This window comes from Lycorma delicatula, chromosome 10, assembly GCF_047948215.1.
Source record: "Lycorma delicatula isolate Av1 chromosome 10, ASM4794821v1, whole genome shotgun sequence".
NCBI classification, from domain to species: Eukaryota; Metazoa; Arthropoda; class Insecta; order Hemiptera; family Fulgoridae; genus Lycorma; species Lycorma delicatula.
In genome coordinates, this window is record NC_134464.1 from 100,046,527 (window position 1) to 100,064,757 (window position 18,231).

Here is an 18,231-nt window from a genome sequence, read left to right on the forward strand (position 1 = left end):
AAATTTACATTAAATAAAGTAATCTATATCTATATCTATACTCTTAAAGGAAGAGGTTTTTTGTTTGTTCATGATGAACAAAAAAAACTACCCGATCTTTAGCAACTACTATTTTTTCATGTTTCTTGATATAACTGAGAAAGTTTTTGAATATATTTCTTCTTCAAAATTCTCAAAAAAAATATACATATATACATAACGTATAGTGAAGATTTGTCGTTTAAAGCACAAACTTTAATCAATTGTAAAATGTGAGTGTCTATCACTGTATAAGGTGGGTTTGAACCGATTCATTATGAACATTTAAGAACAAGTTTCTTGATTTTTTGAGTTTCATTCAGAGTTTCAAGGGTTAAAATTGATTTTTGAATTTTCTTTGAAACCCTATTATTTTTTTTTAATTTCTCGGTAAAAAATGAAGAAATCAACCTGATTTATGGTGTGTTATCTTCATATCAATAAACCAATTTCTGAATTTTTGAAATTCGACCTTGAAAAGGTTATGAAGAAAGGTAAAAGAAAGGTAAAACTATTTTTGAACAGTAATTTTAAATTTTCCCAATCCCGACTATAATAAAAGAGATATTCAGTAAATTTGGGCTTGCAAATATTCTTCAGATAAATATTTAAAAACAATTTTCGGGTATTTTTTTTAATTCCAATTTTTTTTAAGAGGTGCAAAGGTATACGGCGCTGTGGCTCAACCACCACAGTCACTGCCACCGTTACTTTATGTGTGACTGACTGCATTTGCCTCCATTTACTTGAATAATAAAGTTAAAATTAAAAGACTGACCGCTACGAAAGCTGCGACTGGGAACTAGTTCCTGTATTAGAATTATTCTATACTAAAGAGCAATGTTTGTCAGCAACGTTCTTTTTTTTGGCAGAGGAGTTATTTTAATATTGTTATATTTAAGTGAGACGTTTAAAAAATTATAATACATTTATTATTCTGTTTATTTATTTTTTTATTAATAAATAATTATAAGAAAAAAGTTTAATAATAAAATAAAAATTGAATAATTAATAAAATGATAAATTAATTTTTACCATAGAATATGATTTATACTACTTTCTCACGCAGTCATCATCAGTTGCATATCATTTGTAACTTAAATTAACGTACAGTTAGCAATTTCACTTATACGCCATTGAATAACTAAGTGAACGAATAAAATGGGTCAAGCATATATATATATATATATATATATATATATTATAAATTAAATTTTATGATTGCATTAGAAAGGGTTTACATATTGGACGGATAGTGGTAAAATGAATAAAGAGTAACAAGAAACGAAAAATGAAATTTGAAATATGAAAGAAGGAATATTCATAAGGCAAGAGGGAGAAGTTTATGAGGTCATAGGTCAGCGGTATTGACAATCGTAGCGCTGTGATTGATGATGTGGCCAAATGATGAATTAACAAAGCAGTGATGGTGTTCATTGTGTTACTGCAGGACGACCGATAGCAAAAAAAAAAAACTTGTTTCGCTATTGTCTGATGAACATATAGACCTCATTACAAATCTTACATTATTCATCTACGCATTTTAGATATCCAATGGCTATGTCATAGGCTTTATTCGGTCAAGTTAAAAGAATATTATTTTTCATTTCTTTACAATAACCTATGTAACCAAAAACAGGATGTTCATATATAGAAAATATCTTAAGAAATTATTTTAATTAAGTGTTAGATATTTGTAATAAAAGAGTTAAATTTAATTTGGAATTAGATAAAAAATTATCTTCAACAGCTATTTTATCCAGATATTTTATGCTGGTAAAAAATATCGTAAAAGAATATAAAGATAATCGCACCTAAAGTTTATGAATAAAGACCAAAGAAGTAAATTTTTAAACGGTTCAGTTTTCCAGCTAAAACTAAACTAAAAATTGGAAAGAATTTTTTTAAATACGCATATGTAAGTTTGAAAGCGAAGACATTTAAATCTTCGCCTCAAGGAGTATCATTTATAAAATACATGAATTAAAAACCAACCTTAAATAAATAGATAAAAGTAAGAGTATGTAAGTATTTTACATGTCAGGTTGAAGATGTATAGAGATTGAATATGAGCAAAAAAATGAATAAGTAATGTTTTATCTTATCTTAGAATTTTTTATCGCCTATTTTGGTGTTAAAATATTCAACAGGGATAGTGTCATATGTTAAAAACATAAACTGATAATAAAATTAAATTAGTATAAACTACTAAAATATTGCTGGAATAATGTCTTATCAGTAAGCAGTTTTCATTCTACATCCTGAATTGTGACTACACTAATTTATCTTTATAAAATGCTACGTTAATAGTTAAAAATATAATATAAGAACGAGTAATTAAGTTTTATTTGATTGGGTCTTATTACAACAGAATGTAATCTAAGTGTATCAGAGCTAATTCAGAAAAATTAGGTTTTTTTTACTTTTAGTTCATACTTATATAGTGATATTAAAGAATGGAAAAGGCTTCTTATTTTAAAGCTATGGATATCTAGGAGGTAGAAACAAGTAGGCATTTACATAAATACAAAATTGCTACATTATATCATGTATTTAAAATTTTTTGTCTGCCATATTGGGTCAATTTTTTTTTTTTAATAGGAAAATGGATATGTGATACATGATTTTAATGTAAAATTTTACGTTTCTAGATAAATGCCTACTTTTTTACTTTTCCGTCTAGATAGTGCTGTAGCAGAGATTTAGCTCTAGAAGGGAAATTACTGTTATCAGTTCAAGTTGGGCATATACAGTTTATACAGGATTTTGATACATAAGGAACCAAAAAAACCGGATGGAAATTTTCCGGACGTTCGTGTGAACGTGTATGTGTGTTTAGTGTTTGCCTCTAAATCAGCTTGTATCTCCAAAACTACTGGACCGATTTTTAATCAAACTTTGTTAGATCACTTCTATGTATGGGGCACTGATCCCATTAAATTTTTAACTTAAAAGGTCAAAAGGGTGAGGCTGTAGAGCAAGGTCACCCTCAGTATCTCGAGATTTCGTCTAATTAAGATCATATTTTTCTTATGCACATTTTTTAACAATTAAAAGATGACAATATCTGAAAAAAAAACAATTTTAGCAAAATCGCACCCCATCCTAAAAAATGTTGTTCTAGTCGTCTATACTGTGACATTACAGGTGAGTGGTAGAATTAACCAAATGAATCGTAAGTGTAAAAACGTAACTCGGTCTGGCTGGGTCTTGAACTCTTGTCACCCCGTTGACTCGGTACCTGATGCGTTAAGCATCGCGGCTACACCAGTCTGCCGACCGTACAAGCGAAATTTGTTTTGTGTAAGTTATGTCATTACATTAGTTTATTCACACGAATTAAATACGGTATATGCGCGCATTTTAGTTACTATAATTGAATTAAATAAACAAAAAAATATTATATTTAAATAAAATTATAATCATTTTAAATTAAATTGTGTGTGTAAGCCGTGCATTAGAAACAACCCACAGCTGTTCCCGTACTTTCCTGGAACCCGGCTTTAGCCGTGTGACGAGAAATTCCTTCAACTGTGTTGTCAGTTTATTTTAGTTATGAGCAATCAAATTTGAAAAAAAAATGAAAATATCGCAGTGGTAATAAAGCGAGGTAAAACTTCCGTATTAACTTTTTTATTTTAAGAATTACATACATTAAAAAAAAACTTTAAACAGTTAATGTTGAAATTAATGAAAAAAAACTAATAATAAATAATAATAATATACACAATAAAATAATTTCCACAAAACTACAAATTTTTATTTAACGATATTTAAAATATTTAACTTTAAAATTTTAGTTGTTCCAAACGTAATACAAAATAAATAAAAAATACTACGGAGTGTTTTACCTAGATATTACTTCCACGATATTTCCGATTTTACAAATTTTATTTCTTATAACTAAAAAACGAAGATAGTTATCGAGAAACGTTTTTAACCCACATTTTTCTTGTTTTATTTTACGTTAAAATCATGATTAAGATATGCAACCTCCTATTTAAAAATAATAATTGATTCAGCATGACAGATTCAAAATGGCGGATAAAAATTTCAAACAGATCATAAAGTAACAGTCTTGTAACTACGTAAATCCGTACTTGTTTTTATCTCCTAGTATCCTTCAGTTTTTAAATATGAAGCGGTATCCATACTTTTATATAATTCTGTATATATTACTCGTCAAAGTTTGGAAGGAATAAACAAATAGATGCTCATTAGTCTTATCTGTGGTGTATGAAGTAATGTCAGCTGATAGTACAATGGAAAGGGTGATATACTGCGGTAGAGTGTCGTAGGTAGCAAGAAGCCAGTCTCCGAACCAAATCCATCCCCACTTTTTCAGAGCGGGGATGGATAACGGGTGATATTTCTTACATTTAGTTTTGATTACAATCACAAACAGTTAATTTTGTTTCCACGTTTTCAAATATTTTTAATACTTAAATAATTCATAAAAAATTTAATAGATTAATTTTTCATCTACTAAATTCATTGATAAAATGTATCAAGTATTTATAGTATCAAAATATTCATTCCTTATTGCATTCGTTTTATATATATCTTTTATAAATAAATATGTAGAACCGTGGTTAATTAAGGCCTGGATTATCCTAACCCGAAGTGTTTACATTCTCTTCAAAAGTATTTTGATATACATAATTTATTTTTTTAATTTATTAAAACACTGATACGTTGTCTAAAAATAAATTACTTAATATTTTTTCATTTAAAAACAGTACTCAGGTGAACGTAATTGTTTGAGATATTCAACAAAATTTCTTTTAAATGATTGTATTTTTTATTTTTCTTATATTATCGGAAGCAAATCCTATTTTTCATTCTTTCCTGTTTTGTACTATTTTATAATCTTTGCGTATTCACTACATCCTGTATCCTCAGTGATCTGTTTTATATATTTCTCTCTCTTTTCCTGTTTAGCCTCCGGTAACTACCGTTTTAGATAATACTTCAGAGGATGAATGAGGATGATATGTATGAGTGTAAATGAAGTGTACATTCTCAGTTCGACTATTCCTGAGATGTGTGGTTAATTGAAACCCAACCACCAAAGAACACCGGTATCCACGATCTAGTATTCAACTCCGTGAAAAATAACTGGCTTTACTAGGACTTGAACGCTGGAACTCTCGGCTTCCAAATCAGCTGATTTGGGAAGACGCGTTCTCCGCTAGACCAACCCGGTGGGTCTAGTGTTACCTACCCACTCCACAGAAATTAAGCACTAATTACCACAGAAATTAACTGCGTGGTAGTGCGTCGTAAGGGTTAGTCATATCAAACATTGTTTCAGACAAAAGTTGTAGGTAACGTTTAGAGGATTAAAATGACCACTTTATACCGAACGGAGGAATGATTTTTTTTTCTTCGAAACCCTACTTTTCCTTTTCCACCCTCTGAGCCAGTGGTTGGTAGTATCAAAAAAGTTTACTTAGATGATTTTTAAACTCTTATTCAAAGAATAGTAAGAACATAAACGAATTCGATGTTTTACTTAATAAGAAAGTTATAGCGATATTTTTTGTCCCGAAAAGCTCCCCATTTTCCACGCCTATGATCCGATTTTGCAAATTAACGAATTCGACCGAGATTTTGGGTCGTTATATTTTATATATCAATTTGAAAGTGGTTCGCGCAAAATTACGGCAATTATATTGTCCAGAAGAAAGTGAAATATATATAAATATATATATGAGTATAAACTTTTGAACTGACGGTGGTTTTGGGCACTGGGGGATGTGAAACGCGAAGATATGTCGAAATTTTCTAGAAGTCAAATCATGGTACTCATTACAACAGGTAGCTTTCTTATGAAATCTGCCTAAAAAAAAAAACAAAAAAAAACAATGAAGAACCTAATACTGATGACTGCAGAACTACCTCTATGTTGGAAGATGGAGAAAAATTGTCAGAATTTAACAAAAACTTTTTTTGCTTGATGAATTAATTCACCACAAAAACTTTGAAGATGAAACGTGGAAATATGAAAATGGAAATTTGTAGCGTATGAAACATGCCATTTTTTAAATGGGACTCGAACCCGGTACCTCCGGATGCAAGGCCGAGAAAGTACACCCCCCCCCCACCGAGATCAGTGGAAAATTAAAGTTCTTATGAACACAAAAAAATTATGGAAAAATGATTATCAAAAAAAATTAATATTAATTAATGGGCGCAACCCATAAGTATTGGACGCTTAAAAAAAGGAATAACAATAAAATTAATAGAGCCATCACGTTGTTTGTTTCTGTTTATTATAATAAGCGTTTAATTGGAATTAAGGAATAATATAACATGAAATTATTTAGAGAAAGCGATACTTCACGGATGCTACTCCCTCCACCACAAACCGCTGACAGGCGAATACACTAAATACGACCAACATGATGGATGCATTGATTTTAAACTAGCGGTGTCCAGGCAGGTTTATTAAATGAAATGGTGCCGAAGATTGTGCAACTTATAAATATTGTACCTTATAACTATTGTACTTATAAATATTGAATCGGCAGTTTTAAATATTTTGAGGGAAATGAACGTATATATATAGATCATCATTTTAATATATTTATTTTTTTGTACACATTAGTTGCCTTTATTTTCAGAAATTTTACAAAACCTTTGCTCATTTACAGCTTCAAATATATGTTTAAAAGTATAACAAAAAAAGAATTACATATATTTTTGCCTTTTTTTTTAAGTTATGTTAAGATCAGCAACAGTCCAACCCTTTTTATAACTTACAAACTTATAATTAAAAAAAAAACGTATTACACAGTTTAATTAAAGAACTGATGTGGACACCGCATGATTTTCTTGTACGCTTATTAAATTACATACACACATTTTTTTTAAAATGAAAAGTACATCAAATTTTTATATCATTAATAACTTCTGATATTTTTTATTTATTTTTATTGTTAATATTGAATTATTATTTATTGTAATTTTTTTTTACAATCAGAAGTTAATTTTTTTTTTAAAGAATCTATATCTAAATTAAAAAAAAAAAAGTTAAGTAAAAGGAGATGAAGTCGGATTCGAACCGTTGTGCCTTCCCCTTGTAAGATACAAATATTTCATTAATTAAAATTATATTTGACTATAACTCTGGAACCAATAAAAATAAGTACCACCTGTGATGTATCGTTGAAAAGCTTTCAATGAGAGCTTATTCAGTTAAGAAAAAATCCAAAATCCAAAATTCTTTGGATTTTTAACTTTTTTGGACACTTTTTATTCAGTCGATTTCAATCAAAAGGGAAGATGGACAATTGGATGTTACAACAGTCCTAAATCCAAAATTTCAACATCCTACGGCTAATCGTAGGATTAGCCGTTTAGTATTTGAGTTGTGCAAGATACATACGTACATACAAAATGCCGAAACTTGTCAAAATAGATTTAGGGATGTCAAAATGGATATTTCTATTGAAATCTGAAAACCGAAATTTTTCGCCATTACAATACTTCCTTTACTTCGTACAAGGAAGTAAAAATAGTATACAAGAAAAAAATTAAATATTTGAAGTAATCTCAAGGTTACTACACTTCTGAGTCACTTTGTTTTTGAGTTAAAAATTAAAAAAAAACAAAAAAAACAGAAAGATAAATTTCCCAGCAACATTTGCTTCTATCTACAACTGATTTACAATTTTTTATAGTAAGTAATTCTTTTTATCTCAATTTTTCGTCTAGCAGATGAAACAATATTGTATTCCGCTTAGGTGTAGCATTTTTTTTTTTTTTAAAAAGCACATTATGAAATTAATTTCTCATTACTTATATGGAAAAAAGAAACAATTAGCTATTATCGGCGTAAAACCTATTATTTTTAATAAATAAATAATATTATTATATACGAGTAAATTATTAAACTTTATTAAGAAGTGAAAATCGACTTTACCAGCAAATTCAATGTGACTCTAAATATTTCAGTCCCTAGACCATCTCAGGAGAAGAGAATAATATTATAAAATAAACTCTGCTAGTTATCAGTTATGAGTATACTACTGATAACTGACAAACAACCATGACTGCTTAATCATTTTAAATTTTTATTTTACTTTATAATATTATTCTATTCTCCTGACGATGGTCTAAGGACTGAATGATCTACAGAGACACGTTTAATTTGCTGGTAAGGTGGATTTTCACTATTTTAATAATTTGTAATAATATATTAAATATATCAGCGGTAAACAAGTTTAAGAAATTTACGAGTAAATTATTAAAAAAAATCCTTTTGAGATGTTGAAAAAATATTGTCTGTAATGTTGAATATTATGTCCTAGTGTGTACGTTGCAATCTGTTCAACTAGTGAACAATAAGCATAAAGAATACTATGAACTGACGGCTATCGGAGAGTTTGTCGGCGTATTTAACGTGGTGCTTGACCGTTCAACGCTCATTTATTTGATCTTCCGTCATAGCAAGCTATGCATGCTGTTGACGTTCATCTTGTAGGTATTTAGTAGCCTATATATTTCTCTATAAAAATGAAAGAAAATACAAAAAAGATTTATTGGAATCGGTTAAATAAATTTTCAGATTTATGTGTTAGTATGATGAATTTGGTAATATCATTCTTTGATTTCTTTAATAATTATTAATAGTGAGGATATGACCCATCCGCTTTCAGAGTTCACGTACAAAAAAAAGCGATTGCAAAGTAAAATCAGACTGAATTTAATCAATATATTTAATCTTCACATTTAATTTACAGAGATATAATGAGAATAGTAAAGTAAAATAACTTCTATTTGTTATTAAGTGTCACACCTTATTTGATTTTAGGAAAAACATATATTATTACATTATCAACCAATCCTTTTTCTTAAGAACAGTAATCTATATAAATAAAAATGTAAATATTTGTTTGTTCAAAATCTTAAATCTCCAAAAGTTCTTCATCGATTGCTTAGAAATTTAGACACAACATTGCATTCGAATACGCGCGTGGTGTTATATACGCACTATTACATAGATGTCACATGTGATAGGTAAAAGATGCTTTTTTTGAAAAACAGCGTTATCTGTTGGACGTAAAAGCAACACACGCTATACTAAATATTTTACGATTCCATTTCAATGTTTCCGATATGTATGTCCGCTATAGACTAAAAAAATTCTGGATTGATTTACGCTCGGGGAAAAAGAGAGCAAGGAAAAGAGGAAAAAATTGGAAAAGGGAAAAATCGAAAAGGGGATAAGGGGAAAATGGAAAAAAGAAGAAAGGGGAAACGGTAAAAAGGAAAAACAGGAAAAGAAAATTGAAAAGGGAAAGGATAAAAAAAAAAGGGAGAAGGGGAAGAGGATAGGTAAAAGGGAAATAAGGGAAAGCAAAATCGAGAAGGAAAAGGGATATAGTAAAAATTAAAATAGGAAAGGTAAAACGGGAAAAGGGAAGGGGTAAATTTTGTGAAGTTCCGTAACGTATATTTTGTTAATGTTTTATCAAACTTTCAATTGTGTTCATTTAATCTATATATATATATATAAATATATATATATACTCAAATCTAGCAATAGCGAAGCATTGCCAGCATTGTCTGCTGTTTTTTTTAATAATAAAATGATAAAATTATATTATTCGTTATATATCATTAGAAATTATAAAATTTGTCTCGGTGAAAAATGTTATTATACACTTACGGCTTATATGTAAATAAATATATATATATAAGCCGTAAATGTATATATTATATATGTATATATTTATTCAGTAAACAATGCAATAAATTTCATTAAGTAATATCACGCTTTATTTACTTTATTTCTTTAAAACGTACACCTGATTAAAAATTATGTATTATAAAATGACTTCAAAAAGTTATCTTGTTTTATGTACATATATATACATATGTGTGTGTGTTTTTAAGGTACTTGTATACCGGATGCTAATATGTAAAACGTCTATGATAAAATAAAATAGAATTAGTTATCAAGAAATACTTATTTTTATAAAAGACCTTTTGCATTACTCATTTCGTTTTTCTATTTTCTATTACAGTGTCATATTTTAATATTTAACTTTCAAGAATCGAATTTATCATTTTTACTTTAAATATAATTATGAATCTACCTTGAAATAAAAATTTTATAAAAATCTATACTAAAAAAATTTTAATTCTAAATTTTGATTTTTAGAACACGAAACCAAATTAAAGCACAAAAAAGACTGCTAATAATTTACTCACTTTCAATTTTATGAAGATTTGATAAAACTCAAAGAAAAATTCAAATAATTTTATTAAAAAATATTTTTATTTATATCGCATCAATAATTTAATTCATTAGCTATTCATCAAGATTACATTTGTAAGTGTACCGTTGAATGTAATCTTGAACAGACTTGACTAACCATTCATGAACAGAAGTATGGTTAATTGAACCCCAACCACCAAAGAACACTGGTATCCACGACCTAGCATCCAAATCCGTATAAAAGTACTTTTAATAAACTACCTTTATTAGGATTTGAACCTTAGAACTTTCGACTTCGAAATCAGCTGATTTACGATGACGAGTTTATCATTAGACCAACCTGGTGGGTTGCCAAATAGTTAATAAGGTTTGTTTCATGATCCTCTCCAAAGAAAAAATAAATACATAAAAATTTGGATTGTAAAGTCCAAAAATAAATGTATGTGAGTACATCTGTTTGTATATTTCTTTCTAATTAAATGTGAACTTCTCAAATCTTTATTTAATCTTAATAGATGTTATTTACATAATTTTCTTAAAATTAAATTTCCAACAAAGTTAACTATAAATTTTTATTTAACTTAAAATTTAATTAACAAAGTTATTTTATTCCGAACTTAAAAAAGTGTATTTTCCTACAAAACCTTTTTGTTTTTTACCCCGTTTTTATTAAAAATCAAGTGAGATTGAGATCAGGAACCATTTTTATTCAATTTATTATACCAGAAACAATAAAAAAAGAACCAAATTTACCCTTCGATTTATACGCCAAAACGTTTAGTACTGTTTAATTTCACAGAGGGGGCAGAAAGCAGGGCTAAATGTTTCGTGAGCCGAAGTCGCTACCGAACCGTTTTCTGACCTTTGTTTATATGAATTTTTTTATTTTATTTACCCTATAAAAAAATCTTCCGAGTGATTTCCGACCAATTTGGAATCACTTAGTGTATCTGTTGACCTGTTTACATGTCTGGTTTGGTTAGAGAGTTTTAAAAATGGACGAACAAATATGAATAAAATTTGGCTCGATGATTTCTGTATTTTTGGATAATTGTTACCATTTAATTTGGTCACAATTAGTCATGTGAGCTAGTAGATACGAAAATACGCAGAAAAAAACACTATTTTTTTGTCATTTCTATACTCAAAGTCACATATTCTTGTTTTAAATAGATGTTATATGTGTTAAATACTTGGGTAATTTCAATCAGGAATTGGGAATAATTAACCTAATTTCTTTGACTTTTTCATCAGGTTTCGTTCTGTTTAATATCTTCAGAGAAGATTAATAGATTTTTGGATTTATATCCGTAAATTCCGAATATGGGTCACTGAGGCCATTTAATATCGTTTACAATTGGTCAATGGTGTGGGGAGATATAGTCATCCTTAATCTCTTAATTTTTCTCAGAGAATAGAATCATTATTTTATGTAAATCAGTATCTCTATAGATGATTATAGACTTTTATTAATTGGGAAAAATATCCAATATATACTAATCCGAAGTGTTTCGCCTCCGGCAGACTTCAAAAAAAACGGAAAGATGGTCTGAAAGCAACTTGGTAGCTAGAGTTGCTCCCGGTTTAATCAGGAAAGTTACGCAATATTATTATATTTTATTTTTAATAAAAGTTTTGATACAAAATGCTACCCCTATGAAAAACAATCCTTATAAACAAAGTCAAGAAACCTGAATCACGGTAACAAAAGAAAATGGAGTAGGAATAAACATTGTGGATCGGTAACAGGAGTACGAACAAGTCTCGAGAATGATAAAATTACAACTTATTTTCTTGAATTTTCGTGTAAAAAATATTAGAAAAAAATTATAAAACTGGTTTCTTAAAAATTTCAGTTTGACAATATTTGATTGGGGTGGATAAAATCCGAGTGAAATCTTTTACTAGCCGACTCGCAAATGCTGCATTTTAGGATGTGTTTGTTTGAACTTACATCCTAAAATTTTACACAACAATAATCCAAAGGCGGCAATCAATAAAAAAAAAAAGAAAGATAAATTTATTTACTTTTTCAAAATGTTCCACTAAAAATTATAGAATCATAAAAGAAACAGTAGAATTTATTTTAGAAAATAAAAAGTAATTGAATCGGTACATTTGAAAAGAGTAAAATTTTAATATAATTTACATTAAAAAAAAAAATCAAATACATACGGGTTGAATGAGATTTTCCTTCTTTTATTAAAGCCGGTCAATAAAAAATAAAAGTAAACTAGTTTTTATATAGATGCAATAATAATTAGTTTAAATAATTTCATCACTATAAATATTACAGTTCGGCTGACGAAAGAAAGCATTTTATTTTTAGCGTCTTAATACTATAAAAATAAAAAAAATACTAAAACTATTTATAAATATTATTATTACATATACATTAAAACCAATTTTATACTGTTCTGTTATCAGCTTGTTTTAATTATTATAAACGTATCATTGATGCTTTTTTAGACTATAAGAAACATTATTTTCGTGATTATTTATATATACAATTTCCAAGTACCATAACTTTCATGAAACAATAAAAAATCTATGATACGTTAAGATCTGGTCATTTATCTATTTCTATTATTATTTCTGAATTTCATGTATTTTGATTATATTTTTCAGCGATATGCTGATTAGTATATTTCAGGGATAGTTAAGGTTATAAAACTTTTACATCTATCTTCAGTTTCAAATAGAAAGATATTTCTTATAATTCCGAAATAATTTTTTAAAAAATAAGTAAAAAATGGTATCATTTATAAATTGAGTCGATGGAATTATAAAACAAGAGGTAATAAAAAAATAATCAGAGACAATATAAATAATATATGTGTAGAGCCAAAGAAGTACTGCCTTCTTGGCAATTCATTCAGTCGTGTTTGACCCTTGGTGATTCCAGAGCTGTTGAATTTTTTGTCATTTAGGATTCTTCCTGGCAGGTTTTACAGGTGGTTTGCATTACCTTCACAATACGGTTAATTGAAATTCAACCACCAAAAAACCCCGGTATCCGCGATCTAGGATTTAAATCCGTATAAAAGCAACTGCTTTTACTAGGATTTAAAACAGAATTTATCGACTTCGAAATCAGCTGATTTGCGATGACGAGTTCACCATTAGACCAACCCAATGAATATGTATATATATATATATATATATATATATATATTTAAATGTCAGGAATAGATTTTTGAAAGTGTATGTTTGGAGTGTCGCTTTATATGGAAGTGAAACTTGGACAATCGGAGTATCTGAGAAGAAAAGATTAGAGGCTTTTGAAATGTGGTGCTATAGGAGAATGTTAAAAATCAGACGGGTGGATAAAGTGACAAATGAAGAGGTATTGCGGCAAATAGATGAAGAAAGAAGCATTTTGAAAAATATAGTTAAAAGAAGAGACAGACTTATAGGCCACATACTAAGGCATCCTGGAATAGTCGCTTTAATATTGGAAGGACAGGTAGAAGAAAAAATTGTGTAGGCAGGCCACGTTTGGAATATGTAAAACAAATTGTTAGGGATGTAGGATGTAGAGGGTATACTGAAATGAAACGACTAGCACTAGATAGGGAATCTTGGAGAGCTGCATCAAACCAGTCAAATGACTGAAGACAAAATATATATATATATATATATATATATATATATATATATATATATATATATATATATATAATTACAGATCATAAATTGATTAATTTTTGGTTTGTTTTATCTAAATTATAGAGTATAAAAATTGTACGTATCAAAAAGATGCTTTTATTTTGAAAAAGAAATTGCATAAATTGCTTGTTGAACAGAACTTGTTTTTAATAAAACATTATAAAAAACAGGCGGTTAGTTCTTATATTTTTTATTATTAAACTAATCTTTTATTTGTCGGTGGAATGAGATGTATCAAAGTATAAAAATTCGATATTCTCCTCCCAAACTTTGCTGACTAACGAATATTTTTGTTAGAATAAAATCTAAATAAAAATATTTTTTTTAAAATATATTAACATCTGAAATCTTTAAATTATTTCAAAAATTACTAATAACAAAGTTATTTTAACGAACTTCTAAACACAAGTAGTATTTTAGAATATATATTTATTCACTAAAATATACACAAACGGTTTAAAGGTGCGTCACCGATTAAATATAATATTATTATTAGAGGATTGTTTAGCAACAAGAATTTGATTTAATAGCTATAAGTATATATACGTGCAAAGTAGCTTACCAATTCATTGAACCAATAAATATTAGTTAATAATATTTAAGTTTTTCATTTATATAAAAGGTTTTTTATGTTTAGTTAAATTTTTACAAAAACAAAACGGTAACATAAAGAATGAGGAAGGGATATTTTTTAAAAGGAAATTAATAAATAAATAAGTGACCAAATATTGTTAATATAAAGAAAAAAAATGAATTAAATTACTCCGTAAATGGAATAAACTGGTAAATAAATTTTATATCTATTTAGTGCCTTCCTTAAAAAAATAGACATTGAAGGCAGTATTTAATTAAAGTAATCAATAAATTTACGGAAGATATTTTTTTTATTATATTTAATAAAATAATTTTAACTTTAATGAAATTATAAATGTAATAGTTAAACCGTAAAATAATTAAATCATTGTAATATGACTAAATATAATACCCAAGAACGATAACATTTTAAAAAGTGTTCGTTAATGTTTTTACATTTCATAAATTAATTTTCGGATCTTAATAACATACGATTATATTTATTTTTGAAATTTCAAAACATAGCACAATGTTTTTTGCTTTTATTGCTTATCTTTCCATATTATAAATTACTGTAATTTATTTCTATTATGTAGAGAACTGTAGAAGACAAAATTATTCTTATATTTTAACAAGTATATTTTCATCAGTACGCAAGATTTTTTTTAGGACGTATTATGTGTAATTTCCGTAGTTTCATTATGTCTTTGGCTATGAGTTTAAAATGTAATAATTTGCTTCATACCATTAAAAAAAATTTTGGTCATCTCTTGCCGTAGGGTTGACCATATCAAAAGTTGTTTCATAACAAAAGTTATATTGAAAAGTTTTAGTTCATATCAAAAAGTACCAATCGGTCATATCAAAAGTTTTAGGTAATGTTTGGAGGACTAACAACCACTTTAAACCGATTCTATAATATGCCTAGTAAGGGAGGTATGGCCCTTTTTGTCTTCGAAACCCCAATTTTTTCAACCCCCTGGGCCAATGGTTGGTGATATAAAAAAATTTACTTAAGACAGGTTTTAGGGCCTTATGCAAAGAATAGTAAAAACTTTAAACGAATGCAATATTTTATTTAATAAGAAAGTTATAGCAATACTTTGTTTTTTCAAAAAAGTCATTCCCCCATTTTCACACTCAAGCTCCGATTTTGGCCGGTAACGAACTCGACCGAGATTTTGGGACGAGTTATTTTTAAGGAACAATTTAAAAGTGTTTGACGCAAAATACGGCAGTTATAGTGTCCACAAGAAAGTGAAACATATATATATATATATATATTTTTTCAGCTGACAGTGAAAACCGTATAAAAGTAACTGCCTTTACTAGAATTTGAATGTTGGAACTCTCGACTACGAAATCAGCTGATTTGCGAAGACGGGTTAACCGCTAGACCAATCCGGTCGGTTTCATCATCAGATTATATCCGATTATCACTTTCAGTGATATTGTGCAATAATATCGCAGGGCTTTATCGGAAAGTTCTTCTTCGAAAATGACAATGGTGATCTGTAACAGTCAGTGAAAAAAGATATCAAGAAATGCTTCCAAAATTTCGTAAGACCAGCAATGCGGTTTCAGCAATATGGAGTACTTGTGATACAGTTGAAGAAGATATAAAGCAAAATTTACGGCAAACGAATAATTTCCAGAAGATCTGCAATGGATTGGCCGCAGCAGTCTTTAGATATGATGGTCCCTGATTTATTTTTTTTTGGGGACTCCCAAAAGAAAGGATATTTATAAATAAACCTCAGACAGTTATACAACTAGAACAAGCCATTCGTGCAGGAGTTTGGACCTACATTCACAGACTAGGAGCTGTTATGGAACATGCCGTCGAAATATACCGTCTTTGCAAAGTCGAAAATGAAAGACATTTAAACAATGCAATTTTCCGTTCATAGCGTTAAGTAATCTCCATGACGCCTTCTTTATTATAATTATAAATAAGTAACGAAATATTAGCAAACAACAAGCACGAGCTCTTTTGATATCTTTTAAATACATGATAAAAAGAAAAAACAATTTAAAATAAACAAGAACAAAACGAAAGTAATGAATATAGTAGAAATAATCTACATCAACCACTGAATATAAAAACAAGAAGAGAAAATATTACGGAGGTAGAAGAATTTGTTTATTTGGGAAGTAGAATTACTAAAGATTGACGAAGCAGGAGCGATATAAAACGCCGAATAGCACAGGCGAAACGAGTCTTCATTCAGAAATATAATTTGTTTACATCAAAAATTAATTTAATCATAAGGAAATCATTTTTGAAAGTATATGTTTGGAGCTTAGCCTTATGTGGAAATGAAACTTGGACGATCGGAGTACCTGACAAGAAAAGATTAGAAGCTTTTGAAATGTGGTGCTATAGGAGAATGTTAAAAATCAGATAGGTGAATAAAGTAACAAATGAAGAGATGTTGCGGAAAATTGATGAAGAAAGAAGCATTTGGAAAAATCTACTTAAAAGAAGTGACATACTTATATAGGCTACATATTGAAGCATCCTGGAATAGTCGCTTTGATATTTTAGGAACAGGTAGATGGGAAAAATTGAGCAGGTAGGCAACGTTTAGAATATGTAAAACAAATTGTTAGGGATGTAGGATGTAGGGGGTATACCGTAATGAAACGATTAGTACTAGATAGGGAATCTTGGAGAGCTGCATCAAACCAGTCAAAGGACTGAAAACCAAAAAAAAATAAAAAAATACATGATTATTTAATCTTCTTTTTCCTAAAAATTATTCTTTAATTCAAAAATTCTGTTGAAATTTTCGACTTCTTCCAGAATTGTTGTTAAAATTTTAAATGCATTTATGTAATATTTGTTAAAAATTTTGTTTGTATTTCTATGTAAATTTTTAGTTACGCAAACGACAATTTTTTATAATATAACGCGAAACTGATTCGTGCTTAATTTTACAATTTTCAAATTTATTTTTAATTAATAATGTACTTACAATATTTAATAGAATGCAGTGTTAATATAATTTACATAAATATACACTTAACTTATAAAATATACAATACTGGAGGTTGCACATTCTTACTTGTACTGAAATGTAACGTAGTTTAATATATTAACTTTGAAATATCACACGCTAAATGGGTAACGTGTAATAATTTAGACAGAAAATTCTAAAAAAGACCGGTTGGTTGTTTTTCCTGAAAGCGTAAATTATTTAAACCACAATAGTCCATGCTGCTTGTAATATGAGTATATATATATATATATATATATATGCTGTAATGCGGTAGATGAAATCATGCACGCCGTGAACAGGTGGGAATGGTCGTACGGTGTTGAACTGCAGTAAACTGAAGTATGCGCACGCGCGGTCATGCGCGGCTAGTATAGTTACGAAGTCGGCACGGTGCGTTCGGCTGGCTTTTATTGTCTGTACATGCTAATAGGGTAACAATCTAAAAGATAACTATAGTTTTAATGTGACATACATATGCTCATGTACGTGTCATATTACGATGCTTGAGATTTCTCACCTGGATTCACAAGTTTTTTAGTTATAAACATTTTCTTTTATTTTATACCAAATTTGTTGTTACATTTTTTAATCCATATTATTTTTAAAGAAGCTGAAAATTTATATTTATTTTATTAACTTTGATTTTATTTTTAGTAGAATAATTAGTTACAAGATTTTTTTTTTATTAAATCATAATATCTGGTAAATGTTGCAATAAATTTACATGACGATAAACTTTAT